Here is a 16,476-nt window from a genome sequence, read left to right as displayed (position 1 = left end):
GAATGAGGCTGTGTTTGCTGGCCCTAATTCATACAGCCTGCAGTGTATGATGGAAAGCAATGATATGCATGTAAACACTCTGATTTCTCTCTGCTCATCATTCAATAGGATAACAACAAATCCTGATTTCTATATCTATACCCTCTAACAGCCCGACGCTGCCACGGTTGGCAGCGATGCAAATGTACTCACAGCCTGATACACTTCTAATTCAAAGTGAGATCAAAGTTTGAGTCATATATCATATCACATGGAGATATGTCTTCCAAATTATCTCTCAGAGAGCAGCACCTGTCATCTTGCAAGAGAAGCGACTTAATGTAACACGGGGCTTCAGAGACAACAGCCTGTTGCCACAATAGTCCAAGAATTACTATTCAGAAGACACACATAAAAACATAAACCTATACACTATCGTAGCAATCTCATATGAAGCTATACCATGTGTTGGTGATAATCAAGCAAGGACAAGCTTGTAAAAGCGTAATAACTAATGATTAGCTAAGTGAAACCACAACTTGCACAATCCATGTGCCACGGAAAAGAAAAGCATGATAGGCATAACAACCCATCGCCGCTCAATCCCCTTTAAAAGCTGCACTCGATCATGTCTTTCAAAAACTGTCTTATGAAGAGTGTATGCGAATGATGTCCTTAAGGGATTTCTTTTTAGAATCAGGAGATTATAGTTTACACGGACATTAAACAGATTAAACCAGCCAGCTCTCTAAAGGCAGTTTATCTAATGGAGAAAATGTGGTATGCTAATTGAGAAATTCCGATGGTAAAATTATATTTAAACCCCTCTCTCTCGCTCTCTCTCACCCTCACTCTCTCTGCTGGAGGATTTTTAGTTTGGCTTGATGAAATCAGATGGCTAATCACAGCCATAAGCTGTGAGACGTTAGCTGAGTGAAACAGTGTTTGCCATGCTAAAAGGTAATTGTCTTGGAAAACTTCATCGATGACAGATTCAATTCCATTTAGTAAATGTTTAATAAATGTTGTACAAACAGGCAGGCCTATCTCGCTGTGCTTAGAAAACAAAGGGAAACTTTAATTGCTTTAATCATCCCTAGCTTTGACGTTGTTATTGGCCTTAAAAATAGCAGTTAACAGAAACTGTCCTGCTGAGGAAATTGAACCACATTTGTAAAATGATCCGTAATTAAGATAGGGGCATCCCGAGCAGCTAGGCCCCGGCAAACTGTTGTGACTAGGAAAAACATTCCAAGTCATACAAAGCTATTCAATTAACAGAAGGACCCAAGGAAAACAACCTCCCTATTATGTATCACTTACTTTAATCAGATTGAAAGCAATTGTATCCCTTTTTGAAAATCCCTTAACACAAACATGTTAATTAACAGATAGGAAAGTGGAAAGATGTATTTTTCATTAGTGGGTAAAATAATGTTCCCCTTTAACATCAAGGAAAACCAACTGCTTACTGCAGTTAAACCAGTCAGCGGTGTAAATTCCCTGCCAGCATTTTTATTTAAAACCTCATTAATGTGTTTCAACCCAGCATAGCTGTACCTTTAATCTGCACTAAAAGGAAATAATGCGTTTCCTGCTTTATTTACCAGCCTTACTTAACAAGTGTTCCTGTACAATTAGAATTGTTAATAGATCTGGAAACAAAAGGACTTTGAAGGTGGGAAAGTGCTGACATTATTTCACAGGGGAAAAACACTCTTGAGAAAAAAGATCTGCTGTAAATGTAGTTTCCTGGAACACAGGCGTACTGCAATGTTAGTCTCTCTCATTAGAAATGCCATGCACAGGACATAAATCAAGGCCCGTAAAACATTTCATTGCCACACAACACTAAATTACACACTTGCTGGTTTGCCACACTGATTGTGTTTAAACATTGTAATTTTACTTTATTCCCATTAAATCTATGCTGAGTTTTACAATCCATAAACAGAGTTTCTGTAATAAACATTAATAAATGTCAGAATTTGCATTTGGAAAAAAACACCCCGCTACATTTTTGCAAATATCAATCTATGAACCTTTCAACATTTCGTCAAACAAAATGCTAATTGTACCTTTAGGAATTTAGGAGACAAGTGACAAGAAATGAGATGCAATGTCCTTTGGAATCAGGAAATCAGCTAAGCTGGAATACATTAAGTGTGAGGCCACAGCAAAGTGGAGGAGGACTGCTAGAGAACAAAAGACAATGACAGGATATATATATATATATTTATTTAATAAGTTGTAATTCTATATGGCTTTTATACGTTTGGGTGTAATCTAATGTCATTTCAGCAGTTTGTCATTGAACCTTTCTTAGCGTATTTTACACTGGCTTTCCTCCATCTCATTTTCCTCTTATTGTCATTATTATTACCACTGCATTATACTGGTAAACATGGAAGATACTGAATTTGCAGTAGCAGTGCTACACATAAGATATAGGGAAATAGTTAATATTATACTTATTGAGAAATGTACTAAAAACGTCAAATTGAAGTTTTGTCGATAGAGTAATTATGTACTGCAATGGGAAATAAGGAGTCCCTTGAAATGACTGAATATAAAGAATATAAAGACACTGGAAGCTATAACTACGCTTTATTTCTGCAAGAGGTAAGGTAGGTTTGTGTAAATGTTATTTATATTACTCTCCATAAGTTTAAAAAGCAAAAATTTCATAATTTCTAACACACCAGATGAAGAAACACTTATTCATGCAGTTATATGTGGTAATAACCCATTAGTTAAGGTCATTAGTCACAGTGAAAGATATCAGTATAGAAAATCATTGTATCACTAACATCAACACCACCAGAGGTTACTCAGAACTTTAGATTACTCTACTATTAAACAAGCCAAGCTAAATAGAAGCTGCTAATCAGACCAACAGCACCAACAGGCTGTAATCATGGCAGGAATCACTGATGTGTGACTATCGTTAGTGTGTCACTTGGGTTATGTCTATGTTTATCATGATCACCCGATGATGGCGATACTTTGGTTTTATTTTGTGACTTCGAACAAGAAGTTATTCTTCTTTTTAGCATCCAAGCTTTAATACATCACAAAGCCTTGGCAGGGCACCACCATGTGCTATAATATCTCTCAGTTTGCAGTAGGTCACTATGCTCTGCTGACTTAATAAACTATGCATCCAACAACAATGATTATTCATGTCATTCTTCAAAGGTCCTTGAGAGGAGCTTGATGCAGCAGCGATTCAACCTTTCGTATTAATTCAAGCTTGGCTAAGATTGTACCATCTGGGCCCTTGTACTTCATGATTAATGCCAAAGAGTTGATTCATATGTGCAATTGGAGTTTAATAAACAAGGATTTTGGAGTTAAATGGCACATACAAATGCTTGGGATGAGCTCATTCATAGTATCTAATTTGTGTTCTTGGTAATAAAGCCCACACATAATTGCTCACTACAATCATCTCCCAGACACACAAATATTAGGATTTTGTGATTAACATAATGTGTTTCTTCCATAGAGGAAATAATCCTACAACTCTAAGATGCCTTCAGACATATGTACATAAGATTCTTTATTTGGTCCAAATTAACTTACTACTGGTACAGAGTGATTAACACTGGGACAAAAATAATTACTGTTCATCGCTGTGCAGATTAAGCGTCGACAAACTTTTTCCTTTTACAACCATGTTGTTTGTACTAGATATTATGGCTTGGCAAACAAAATTAACTTTGTAATCCGTCTCTTGCGCGCATTTTCTTAGTTTATTTCAATGTCACAGCAGTTGCGGCAGACTTCATAAAAGGAAGGTATTAGGGCTGCTGATAGTATCCCAACCTGACACAAAGGCACCACACAACAGTGACCTCTACAGGTACACAAAGGACATCAACTGGCATCTAGTTCATGCTGACTGCAAAGCTGTTAAATACTTTTGCATGTTTCTGAGACGTTTTCAGGTCTTGGACCCCAAAATGAACACATTAAGTATTTAATTCACTTGATTCTGTTCTACAAATACTAAGATTCCAAGATAAGATATGGCTCTTGTTGATAATATTGTGATGGATTTTATTGTGTTTATTCTAATATTGCACAACCCAAGAGTGATAGTCTTTCTTACAAATGCTTTGATCTAGTAGAATTTGTGACATAATTATGAAGTGTAATTATTGCTTATCTACCACAGGATACCCTTGGATCTGGCTTAAAGATCAATTAGGACCGATTGTATTTTAAGGTGTAATGCAAACAGGTGAGGCTTCTGCATATCAACAAGTAATGCCCTCACAAACCCCAAAAGCCCTCTGCTTTCAGTGGAAGACAAAGAACAGTGCAGACCAGTGTCTTTAGTGGTGTAGAGGAAGAATGGGTGGGTGCCAAGCCACACAGACCACAGCCAAGTGCAGGATCACAGAGGAGGAATGAATGATGCTCAGATAAGGGACAAAGTAAAGAGGGCAGACCAAACAGGAAATCTAAGAAGGGAGAATGTGCGGGGCGTTGCCTGCCTGAGCAGGAAAATGTGTTGATACAAATATGTTGCATTCCTTTTTGATTTTTTTTTTTGTTTTGTAATTTTGTGTTGTGTGCTTTAACAAAAGAGGTAATCGTAGACAACATCCCAATTAAGCTTGTTGTACACCATCGGGTATAGTCAGAAATATTAAGTGCATGGGAAAGTCAAACCTTTTCCACTGGTATCATTAGCATTTTAAATTACTTTTAGGATATTGTCACAAATTCTTTAAGGTGCAAAATCAGGTTACTTTTACAGCTAACACAAATCTGGAGATTCTACATCCTATCTAATCCTTTGCTCCGTGGCCTCAGGCCCATGTTGGAATTTTGTGGAAAACTGTTGAGGTTTTGACTTATCTAGCTGACAGCAAGGCAGAAAAACCAACTAACTGTGCAGAAACATGTAACTTCCATAGAGGAAGCAATAAATCTGTGCAAGTCTTCCACTGCAACACTTCTGTAAAAGATATGTGTAGAGGCAATGAATACTTTGATTAGAAATAAATTAACTAGCAATGAAGAATCACACATCTGATTTTTTTTTTAATTATATGCATTGAGGGGGTTAAATGTGCAGTTTTTGAGCTCATGTCCTCATGGCACAATTGGAGAACTAAAAAAAGCAAAATTAGTAATTGAGAACAGGGAGAGAATGGAAAAAGAAACACATAGGCTAATCTGCCTCTTTTCCCACACAAGGGACCAGGAGAACACAGGCTATGTTGTACCCCCCTTTCCTTCTTACCCGAGTTCTCCTTTATGTATTCAAATTCACTTCAGCAGCATAAAATTCGCCCAAGAGACAGCATTGTCCTCCTGCTTGTCCCTTGGGCTTCCCATCTCCCAGTAACATCTCTTCACTCCACACAATTTAGCCCTAGACCTAAAAGACAGACTTTTTCCACAGCACCCTCTTTATAAATAGTTCAATGTAATTTAATGAAAATTAATCAAAACGCCTTTTTAAAAAAGGCCACCACTGAATGCATAGAATGTTTTAAAAGGCCCAATGCAAATTATGTCAGCTCTGAGTTTTGTTAGTAGGACAGTCTGAAACAACCGCACTGAATAGCCTTTCAGTGGTTCTAACCCCTGAATAATAATCTGTGTTGTGTTATTATGTGTGAAAACAAAGGGTACACACATTTTTTCCCTCTCTCTGTCTCGTTGCATTCAGGAAACATAGAATGGCAAATTTTACACCGATGGCTGAGTTGCAATTGCAGTTACAAATGTACGAACACTATACTTTCATAATAACGCGGTCCAAATGTTTCAAAAGGCGCGTAGGTCTGCTCTAGTGAACTTGAATGTGTGGTCTGTGGTGCATAAAGTAAGCATAAGGCCAACTCTATAGCAATGAGGCTTTACTGAATGAAATGAAAAGCCTTAGGCATCAGAGTTAATACATTAACACAAGGGGAGGACTAACAGACAAAAAAAAATACTAAGAAGTGAAACAGAACGTATGATCAGTGTAGTAGAAGAATAATGATTGTTATGGCTTATATTTTGACACTGTTTGACATAGAAGTGGTGATCATAATCTGTAATCTTTTTAGGTAAAAGTAAGTGAATCTAAAATGGCAGAGTGGATTGATATCATAAGGAGGGTTCTGCCAGAGGCTTTCACTGCGAAGAAAAAAAATCATCACATAAACCACTTTTGTGGCAGCAATTCTATCACATTCTAAGTATCGCAATATTACCATATCTATTCACTGCTAGCATGATGCAAATAGGCTCAATGGCGTGCTTGCCTCTACAAAACTCTCCCACAGGGTTCTAATAAAACAGTACAATTTCCCACTCTCCATTCTCCCTCAGAAACGTACCAGTCTGCAGCCCTGTGATCTGCGACAGACAAAATGAGACGCAGCAGCTACAACAGAACTGAGACACAGTCGGAGTATTCCCTGCGCTCCTTGAATAGATAATGCTTTCCTTCACATTCCTTTATTCTTTCAAAAAGAATGCATCAGAGGCCAAATATTAATTCTTCTCGTCATATGGAGGAGCTACACAAGTGGCATACTAGGATGGGCTTTTGAATGATTAAGGGAACACATAAAGGGTTTCTTGTGGCGCTTTGAACTTTCTGCAGAGTTCTGAGCACTCTCAACTTATTCCCCACTCTGCAGGAGACTTGATGTTAAAAGACAACATTAATGAAAGCTCTGTAACAGGTAGAGACAGAGGGATTAATGCAATCTAAACACAGCAAGCCTCTCAGAACTGGCTGTGGCTAGCAGGTGAACGAGGGAAACACTTTTCCTCACTTTTCCTCTTTCCTCCCACCATGAATCTCCTTTAAAGAAATGCCAATAGATCTGATTGCCTAATTTTCTATTCCCTCCCTCCCTCCCTCCCTCCCTCCCCGGGCCCATAAAGATGCACGTGTGGGGGAATCACTTCAAGGAATGACATTGACTGGGGAAGTGCTGACTTGCACCACTGTTTGTCTTTTGATGTGAGAGATCAAATCAATGTACACACCGCTCTCCGAGCAATGTGCAGGCAGATTAGCATTAGCCTGAAGGTGCCTGCTTGCCCTCAATCATTAGCGTTTACGTCCGACTCTCCAAATAATCAGGATTTACTCAGTGCCGCTGTGTGCTGAATTGATAGGTGCAAAGAGAGCATAACATTTAGGATGGAGGGTAGTGTAAGGTTGTCATAATGAGACTAACACCTACAGCACAGAAGCCACAGACACCGCCTGACACTGACATTTTTTCTTGGTGTGAGCAGCGTTATTTGTCACTGGTCTGGTGTGCAATGGTGCTTTCACATGGAAAATACCACGATGAGATCTCCTGAGTGCTTAAGTCAGATGGATTGAATGCTCTTGAACACTGATAAAGGTTGATTTCAGGTTGTGTCAACATTATTGTGGTAAAACTAATGTAGAATAATTATCATATTTTGTCCTGTCAAAACCCAGAACAATGACATATTTAATGCTCTAAGGTGTGCCTTTGCGTCATGGGCAAGAAATAAGCACAATAAATTCATATCAGCATATTTAGATTGTATACTTTCGGACAGCTGCCAATCCTGCGTGTCCTGTCAGGGTTAAGTATGCTTAAACAGTAACTAGGTTTAAAAAAAAACTACTAAGGGGTGCAACTTTGAGATTAAAAAGGCATAAAGATCTTGGCAGTGCATTTCTGCCACATTTGAATTCATACTGTTTGCCTGTAACTTCATGCTAATGATCAAAGTTAAGGGGGGGATTCTCCTGAGTGCAAGTTATGAAGATGAGATGAGGAGAGAGAGGGAAGGGGAGAGGGAGAGAGAAACTGCTTTGCTGCCCTGCTTTGAACACTTTTACACTTTCCAACAAGCTTTGTTTTTTAATTGGCTGAAATTAATCTTAGGGATGTAGATGCCTGATTTGCATTCATTAAAACCCAACCAAAAGAAGTCATGCTTAATTCCAATCAAATTTGCTTAATTATGCATGGCGAGATATTCCCAAATGAGCTGTGGATTTTTGTTAGACCCTTTTTTTGTTTCCTATAGCAAATAAAATGTAATGAAGCTGTCTTTTTGTGTTTTACTGAATGTTGAGGAGCATATGAGGAGCACCTTGAGCCTGGGCTGAAAACAATATTACTGCTAAAGTAATTATAAGAATCTGCATTTTTCATTGTTAATTGTGGATGTCAGCATCATTAATTTTAATTTACGGCAGGCAATAAAATTAAGAATACTTTGTGCTGATGTTTTAAATCATGCCTGTGAAGGGGACACATAATGCAACTTAAATCTCGAGAAGATATTGATTGGGGTGGATGGTCTTTTCTATGAATCTTAAATAGGCAGACGCTGGGAATCTGCTTGAGACTTCACTTTTACGAGTTAACTCCAGCACCAGATAGCACAAGTGCAATACAATTAAAGAAGTGTCAGTTTATGCACACACGCATATGTGCGCGTTCACATACACACACTTAATCAGCTAACTGCCTAACAACAGAGTGATGTCGGACCAGATAAGAGCTCTCATAAAGGAGTGAATGCAATAACAACATAATCAAACCGCTAACTTCTTCATGTGGAGTTCAGAATAAGAACATGTCTACATATCCAACAATCAAATAGCTCTGTGTTCCTGAGGAGTTTTCAACAGCACTTGTTTTGACAGTCTTATTAATTAGATTGTCGGACATTGTCAGACTGTTTGTACAGACGGACTGAAAGCGGAATGGAGGAGTTTGAGGTGCAGGACTGTACTGTATGTGGTCTATGGGGGATGACATTATGTGTTTCTGCTCCAACACTTGATTTATAGCTTCATTTGGACTGTGCTTGTACGAAACACATCCTGCTGCTGCAGGAGCTTTAGTGCATTGTAGTCTGAAAACAAAGGAAGAATAAAATTGATCTTTCTGGACACACACAAAATCAATGAATGGCTATTTCCTGTTCCATGGCATGTTAGTCCAACTGACTTGCTCAATCCTTGAACTTTCCTTGTGTCCTCATTGCTGGAGAGGAAAGGTCTTCAGAGTTCAGTGGAAACTTAAGATGATGTCATTTCAGATGCCTTGGATCAGAAATTTTTTGTTTTTACTCTCTGCCTTGACCCTGAAAAGACAATATCAAAAAGGCCTTGGGTTCATATCCTTCTATTTGCTTATTTTAACTAATGAGGTTATTCTTTGCTTCAGATTTGTACTGTGTTCAGCTAAATGATGCAACTATTACAATCAGACGAGAAACAAGCGAAACAAAACAGTTCTCATAAATTTATGTCATAAAATGTGTGGAGTCTTTGCTTAAATTCCATGTGTTTACCTATTATTCCAGAGGATGTGTTTGTACCTGTTGTACAATGCATTCTGTTCTCCAACAAGGTGATTATGTTTCCAACACAAAAAGACTCTACAGCGATGTTCAATTGTTCTCTTTCAGGCTGGCTGTTAGCCAGCAGCTCCTTCATGACACATGGAGCTGGTACTATCAGCTCCCCTCTCCTCTTCCTGCCTGCTTTCCTGCCGGTGACTGAAGCAAGTCACTCTAATGCAACAATGATGGTGATTTCACTCTGCTTATCGAAGCGAGTAAGTACTTAAGCAGCTGCTTGTACTTTGATCCAATTTACTTCCTGAATGTGTGCTTCCTCACGCACAGTAAACAGGCCTGCCTAAGTTGTCATTAGTTCAAAGCCAAGGCAAATAGTTCACATGATTATTGTTTGCTCATTTTTTTGGGTTCTGCTTTGTACAGTAGCTCTGTTAACAAAAGTGAGTTAACGCAAGTGACAGGTCCTATAAATACGGGGCATATTTCATGTATCAATTTGTATGTAACGGCAATGGCTCTAATTCAATATTTCCAGCAGAGCTCTGGAGGTTGAATGGGAAAGCCATAAGCTGAATACCGCAACCTTTAACATCATTGTGTGCTTGACTCATCCCCAAGGACAGGACAGATAAAAGATGATCAGTAAGAAAATTGATAGCACTGATTTAATAAACATCCTCAAAATGATCTCTGTGACCTGCAGGTAGTGCAGCAGTCACTCGTACTTCGCCTGGGTTAAAGAATCAAGTGAGATGATTCATTTGAGTGACTGAGGTAGTTGAGTTTGATGGATCATTCCTAAAAGCATCATTGCTAATCTTCAGCTCCTCTTTTTTAGGTTATTCACAGATCAGTGAGTTTTCCGGCTAATCCTGGACCTGACGCTGCTCTTGTCTGTGTACATGGTATTCATCATACTCTGACAGGGAGAGTCCTTCAGACGACAAATAACCTTCAGAGAGAGGAGGCAGGCAAGCAGTAGGTGTGCAGTTATTTTGGATACATTTCACAGTGGAGTAAGAAAGCTGCATGGGGAGATGTATGGTGTCCTTGTTGGGTGCGAAGAGATGGACCCCTCTCCGTTTCCTAGCATAATCATTCTGAGCCTCAGCCATGCCTTCGACAACTCAATCAGACAGCCCTCTACCTGTAAAGTGGCTGGGTTGATTTGATTGCCATTTTTATTGGATCCCGGTCACATAAATCAAACCAATGGGGACGGCTGTACAGACGTGACCACTCGTCATTCGCTAGTAGCCTTGGAAACATTGTTTCGGGGGCCGCGTGGCTGTCATCGGAGGTAAATCAGGGGTCTGAAGTTTCTTTCCTCCAACACAGGAGCATGGAGTTAAATCATCTTGAAAATTGATGTCACTGTGCCCAAGTGTTTTCACCTATCCCTTAGATAGAGTCCCATCAACTGGTGACAATGTCAGCACTTTCACCCTTCTCTCAAAAAACGGATGTTTCCTGTCCTCGGGCCTACGGGCCTGCTGTGGCTGATAAGAGCTGGTAAAGTTTTGACCTTTTTCATTACAGATTTTTGTCTTTAAGATGTGATAAATGCTCTGATGCTAAGCAGCACAACTGGAAACTTTACAGTTTAACAGGCAAATATGTAATAAACGTAATGCAGTAAACTAGTTTGTTCTGCTGCCATGAGACGGTTACTGTCAGAGTAATTTATACTGTAAAATAAAGCAGACTTCTACTCTAGGCGGTAAACTCAGAACCCTGTCAGTGAAAGTTAATACATTGTTCATCGCTGAGAACTGTCTGGCGAGCATTTTGATTCAGTGCGAAGTGATTAAGTCTATCATGTCCACCAGCGCTTACAGTGGGAACATATTAGATTAAATACAGGTAGCTAATTTCCTCCTCTGCATGGGTGAGTGGGAGTATGAATGAAAGTGATGTAAAATTAATTTAGACCTCTAAAATTTTGATCACGCCGAGGCTATTTTGGTTCTCATGATGACAAGTAATAGGAGGTTGTTGCTTTCTAACCTCACAATATTACCACATTTGCCTATAGGGCTTTCAGGATCAATTTCATTCAGCATAAATATCACTTGATCTGTAAAACAAATTAGAAATAATAAAAGCCATGAAAATGCACCCAAGCTCTATTGAGATGTCCCTCCTAGCCATGTGTCAAGACTGAAGACATTAATGATACACGGAGGAGAGAAAATTACCATCTAGGATACGTCCGAACCAGTAAACTGGTAAACAAGCTGGCCGTTAGGAGTGGGGATGATTTGAATCAACAAGGGTGAACAGATATGGATACTCGGCGCATTAGTGTTAATAGGAATAGATTATGGAGGGATTTCGTGGAGTGACCTTCAGTGCACTAATTGAAATAGTATTCCGAGTCAGCAGTGGAGTAATCAACTTAAACACAGAATCATAAATCATCATGAATAGCGCTGTCACAACCAAGCCATTAGCCTCGTGTTTTTTCTCCAGCAACCTCATGAAAATATCTGCCACACCGATCCGTAGGTTAATAGGAACAGAAATGGCATTTAGAGTCTATTTGGATCAAATGTACTGTGAGCTTGAAAGTAGAACTTTGCTAATTTGCAGGTAATGTGAATTGATGTAGTAAGGGTTGAAGATAGTTCAGGCAACGAGTCAACACAATAACTCTATGGAATAACGCAAGAGCTTGATAAAGCCTTGATCATAACGCCGCTTTGTGACAAGTTCTCTTTATATGTGAACAGGAGGCCCAGCAGTGGCCAGATATGTTATCAGCCAGGGGTTAGGTAATCATGTTGGCTTAGTGTGACCTTTGTCTTTTGGTATTAATTATGTCTGACAAAAACGCAATAAATTGTGGGACCACAGAGCTCTGCTTGTTCTCTTCAAGCATGTGTAAGGTGCAACTTGGGTGATCATTGCACAATCCACCACGCTGTGATTGTGTGTGATACTGCACTTTGTTAGAAACTACACTCTTCATTGGAGCTAATACAATTTTATTTACACATTATCACTTAATGCCACATTTATTTCAAGTATCGATACAAAGTGCTTTGTCAAAGTTTACAACATCTATATTAATATCAACAAGTGTTCCCACAGTAAATAGCTTTTTAATTGCAACTAAAGTGAACGAATTAGATACTAAACAGTCGCTTAGCGTCAGTAAAACGTCTTTCACACAACAATACCCAGCAAACTTGTCAGAAATGCTGATAAGAGGGCCGATCCTGAGCGCTTACACTGCATTAATCAAATAGCAGGTCTAATTAAAAGCGCTTTAAACAAAGCTTTTTTTCTAAATGTTGCTCAGGTATGGCAATAATTTTTGATCAGCCAAGCCTGGAAGACAAATAATTAGAACTGCCACAGCGGCCTGATGAGTGATGTCAGCATCTCCGAGTGACCTTCCCCTGCTAATTAATTTTCATTCCAGGGAAAAAAGACCCCGTTGTTGCACATTATTAATTGAGTTCATGAAAAGATGCACCTGATTAATTTTTGTTGATAATACTTGTCATTCTGGCCGCCGTTCGTAATCATTTTATGGGTTTTCATCTTAGTGTTTTTCAAAGTTGATCTAAGTCATCTTTACTGGGGATTAATTTGTCCAAAGTAGAAATGCCCCGTCCCAAAAGACAGCAGGGCCTCAGTGTGTCTCACTTAGACGCCTGGTAAACACATGGTCTTCTTTGTCAGCATGTTTATTTTTATTTTCCTGGCCACGTTTGTAGTAGACACACACACAGTGAGAGTAAGTAAGAATTATTAACCTCAACAATTAATAATTAACTTTTATCACCACACCATGTTGTGAGTCCATAAAAATGCAGTTACAACACTTATTCACGGTGAGATGCTTTGTAAGAGGGTCATTCATACCAACTCACCTACTGCCTCACAGTTCAGTAACTGATTTTCTTTCAAACATACTAATGTGAAATCTTAATTTTAAATTCATAGTACCTTGCAGAATCCTAAAACTCTATTTTAAATATGTTTTTACCTGTTAGTTTCTGAATCTTGATAGAACTATGTTAATGTTAAAGGGGATATTTATTTTTTATGAACTGATAAAAAATAAAATATACAGCTCTAACTATTTACATGAACACATGCTGAAAACGATTCTTAGGATTTCTTGGACGCTCACTGCAAATTTCTACCAAATCTAGAGAAAAAAAGCAACTACAGAAGGCTAAAAATATGCATAAAAAGAGGGCTATACTTTCCAAAAATTCATAACTTAATATGTATTTAAAGTAGAGCTGCAGGATTTTGCAAAGTCCATACGGACAGATATTCATGACTGGAGATCAGACATGTTCTGAATTCTGGGCAAAGCAATATAAAAACACCCAAAATAACATTACAGCATAAAAAAACAGCATCTTAACTAATCCAAGAGGCTCTTGGCTGGAAATTTTATGTATCTTATGTTTCACACTATTAAGAAGCATCATGGTAGTAAATGTCACATGTTCTTTATAGGTCAATAGTTGAGAACTATGAGTTTATGTTGTCTGATAACGAGCGCTGCCTTACCTTCCATCAGCCTTGTCATTTCATGCTGGAGATCGCCAACAAACACGTTCTTGAATGGACTCGACTGTAGGAGACTAGATCAGCTGCCGCTTTGATCAGAAAATCCCCAAATCTGCAAATTAAAAGCATGTTGTCCCATTAGGTTGTTGTAAGTACATTGCAAATACACTTTGCTTTGTTAGCTGGACTGCAGACTCAAGCAGAACTATGACTTAATCAAACAATGCAGACAAATATGTTCAATATTATCAAATGACTAGACAAAAAGAAAGAACAATTAACAACAGGCAAAATAAATGTTTATCCATAGATGAATAAATAAATTAATTTCAGTTCACAATAAAATCCCACACTGTCCATGAGGAAATCTAGATTTAGCTTCGGACAAAGCAGTACCTACTATAAATACAAAGCCCACTTTCCATACACTGATCAGCCATAACATTAAAACTACCTTGCAAGAAAAGATGTTGGCAGTGGATGCTTCGGGTCCAGAAGACTGAAGGGTGGGGTCTCTATGGATCGGGCTTGTTCTGGCACATCCTTTGGTTGTTCAATCAGATTGGCATCTTGGGCCTTGGGCTCTTGGTGGTGTTCCTCCAGCAGTTCCCAAACTGCTTTTACAGAGTGTCAGGGCATGTTTTCCTGCTTGGGGAGGCCACTGTAATTTTGGGGCTGTGCGTTACCTACAACAATGTTTAGGTGGTACATGAATGCCAGGAGCCAATGTTTCACAGCAGAACATTGCATTGTAAAAAGATTTTCAGTGTTTTTCACAATCTGTCAGTGGTTTTAATGTTGTGAAAGATCTCTGTATGTTACAGTTATTATATTGTGTGGTTGTTGTGGCACACCAACGATAACACAATCCACTTTTCACACAATTTTCTCACACCTTAATCCAACAGGGTTGCAAACTTACATTAAAAAGTGTCACTTTTAGTCCTTTATAAGCATTGGACAGATGACAGCCTTTATATCATGCAGATCCTCATATTTAAGCTTAACCAGGTATGATTTTATGATTCGGTGTTACAAGTTTTGCGTAATAAAGCTTTCAAGCTTTGAGAAATCTAACATATATGTTGTATCCTAACTTAATTGTAAAAAAACGTATACACACATACATTTGGCAACTGCTATGATGGTTAAATGCCACAGTAAATTTCAGCAATAACATAGGAGTATTTCTATGGTTGTCCCATGCCAATGTACTACCAGAGTTTGTGACAAAACAATCATTAAGTGCCAAACTCAGCAATAACAGTGACTGGTGTCGTTCTCAATAGCTTCCACATTGACAAGCCTTTCACCAAAAAACAGAAATCTGTTACTTTCACCACAACAGTGGTGACAGTGAGAAGAAGCCGATGGTCAGGTTGCACGTAAAAGTATAATCACCTAATAAAGTATCAACATTTATAAAGGCAAATAACCACCACTCTGACAGTCTAAAAAAAAATCTATATATCAAGTTTCACCAATGAGATTTTTAGCCATGCAGGGTAACATTATATTATGCGGGGACTATATGGTTGTAATGTACCTGCACTGTTAGATGTATGTATTCAGGTGCATTCTTTCTGGACAGTCGTCTTTGCATCTTATCATCTGGACCAACATGTTTCTTAATATCTAATTATCTTGCTATCCAGTGTTCTTCTATGAACAATGCAGCACAAGAAATAATGAAAAAAATAAAACACATAATGGAATCTATACTATCTATGCAACAGAATTTTTCAGTATTGTGAAATGATAGGTCCACCACAAGACAATCTGTTGTATCAAAGTTAGTCTCTAAGGGAGTTAAAGCTACCACTGGTGACTGTTTTCATGGTCGATTAAGCTTTCAATTATTTTCTCGATTAATCAGTCAGTTATTTGGTTTATAAAAAGTCAGAATGTGGCTAAAATGTTGATCAGTGATTCTAAAAGCCCATTATGCCATCCTCAGATGTCTTTTTTTATCCACAACCCAAAGATGTTCAGTGTATTGACATAAACCAGAAAGGAAACTATGAAAAAAAAGAAATTTAAAAAGATGCATTAAGGAAATTTTGATTTTTTTTCTTAATAATTACTGAATCAAAAACAATCAATTATCAAAATATGAATTTGGAAGTTGCTAACAGCCAAATAATCATTTTAGCTTTCATGGAAGTCAAACAGGACGGAACAGCGAGCATTAAGTTTGGCATCTTAATATGTGCTTACTTGCAGCACACGAGGTTAAAACATGAGGTATATCCTTTGTGTTATATGTACCATTCATTTTACTGTCATTTAACGATACCTTACCTTGTCACGCAAAGACAGCTGTTAAATGCTCTGCTACTGCTGAACGGTCAGGTGGTTAGCATGTAGCAGCTAATGTAGCTATACTAGCTAGTATAGCTAGTGGAGCTAGCGGAGTTAGTGGCGCTAGTGGCGCTAGTAGAGCTAGCGGGGTTAGCGGAGCTAGTGGAGCTGGTTGAACTAGCGGAGTTAGCGGAGTTAGCGGAGCTAGTTGAGTTAGTGGAGCTAGTAGAGCTAGTGGAGCTAATGGAGCTAGTAGGGCTTAGTAGAACTAGTGGAGCTAATTGAGCTAGCGGAGCTAATGGAGCTGGTAGAGCTAGTAGAGCTAGTGGAGCTAGA

This window comes from Amphiprion ocellaris, chromosome 11 (genome assembly GCF_022539595.1).
Source record: "Amphiprion ocellaris isolate individual 3 ecotype Okinawa chromosome 11, ASM2253959v1, whole genome shotgun sequence".
Lineage (NCBI taxonomy): Eukaryota > Metazoa > Chordata > Actinopteri > Pomacentridae > Amphiprion > Amphiprion ocellaris.
This window is presented reverse-complemented; position numbering follows the sequence as displayed.